General features: G+C 39.9%; 1 long non-coding RNA gene across 1 annotated transcript; it reads right to left on the minus strand.

Moving 5' to 3' along the window:
* On the minus strand, positions 1-464 carry LOC109824951. The gene is made up of 3 exons (XR_002242857.1): positions 406-464; positions 99-308; positions 1-25 (listed from the first exon to the last, which is right to left on the minus strand). It is a non-coding gene; the product is annotated as an uncharacterized LOC109824951 (long non-coding RNA).

Here is a 1,561-nt window from a genome sequence, read left to right on the forward strand (position 1 = left end):
TCCTCCTTGCTATTTCAGCTTGAGCCTGCAAAACAATGTCAATTCGAAACAATATAGAAATTCAAACAATAAATTAAAATTATATACTTCAATAATACCTTAATTTCAGCCGTGTCCCAGTAACTGCAAAGTGCAAAAAAATCTACTCCATCCACACGCGTGTCAAGATGCCAGTATCGCTCCCAATCTTCTGTTATTTGGACAAAATATTTTTTCTTTACCTCAAACCGCCATCTCTTGAACGATACATTGATTTGCCCGAAGCAGTACGTCCAGGCACAAATATTATCGTCAAGAAAGAAAAATCGCTTCAACATATAAAGAAAAAGTAGATACAAATCAGTGTATTAAACATAATAATAAACTAATAACTAATAATGATGAAAATTAAAATAAATGACTCACACATATATATCTCCAACAAGCCACCAGCGCATCAATCCGCTGCGATTTCCACGTCAAAATATGTTGAAGAAATCGTGTCTCCTGGCTAAAACGGCAAGGAAATTGTTGAAAGCATTGGCAAAGGCCCCAACAGGCACTCCGTTTTCCCATCGGATCACAGCCCTCCGATTAAGATCAGGGATGAGGCTCGATTCCTTAGTAGCATTGCGGCCGCGTCGAGGAGGTTTCTCGGTACCTGCGAAACAAAGAATCGAATGAAACAATGAATCAATATATATTTGCGAAAAAAATTTAAAATAATAACCGATAAACTATAAAAATTTATTCATACCTTTCAGTTCGAGGCATCTACGTTTTGCTTGTTCGTACCTTTGCAGCGCGATGGGGCGCATATCATGATAAGAATCCCAATCATCCCTCACATTCTTCTAGATCTTCATTACCCTTATTGTACAAGATGCAGTCATTAGGACAGGCGTCTATCTTTTTGTAATCAAGACCCAGGGTATCAACAATCTTGTGAGCTTCATAATAAGTTGCGGGGATGCTCTTCTCGCCGCCTGGAATGACTTTCCTGAGCAAGTCTAATAACATCTCGAAATGTGTAACAGCCATCCCACTGAGTGTTTGGATATGAAGAAGCCTCAGCATAAAAGAAAGCCTTGTGAACTCGGTGCAACCCTCGTATAACGGTGACTCGTTTTCTTCAACAAGTCTCATCAATCGGGCTACATCTTGAAACATATCAGTAGTGTTAACATCACTCGAAGACGGCACGGTAAGAATATCTTCCAACATATCAGTTGTGTCAATTGTCGGATTGTCGACATCAGTAAACTCTTCCTCTAATTGCATCACCGGGACGCCTTCACCGTGATGACTCCAAAATACATAAGAGCTATCAAATCCATTGATTGACAGATGGAAACTTACGTCACTCCTAGTGAGCATTTTATCATTCCTACAATTCTTACAAGGACAAAAAATCAACCCGCTGAGTGACCGTAGAGGGTTGGTGTCAGAGTAGGCTAAGAAAGCTTCTATCCCATCCTTGTATCGAGTGTCTAGATGCCTTCGATCACGTGGTATGCCCATGAACGATTTGTCAGGAATTGTCCGCATCTAGAATTTAAAAATTAATGGAAGTGAGCATATC

Source organism: Asparagus officinalis, chromosome 10 (assembly GCF_001876935.1).
Source record: "Asparagus officinalis chromosome 10, Aspof.V1, whole genome shotgun sequence".
Lineage (NCBI taxonomy): Eukaryota > Viridiplantae > Streptophyta > Magnoliopsida > Asparagales > Asparagaceae > Asparagus > Asparagus officinalis.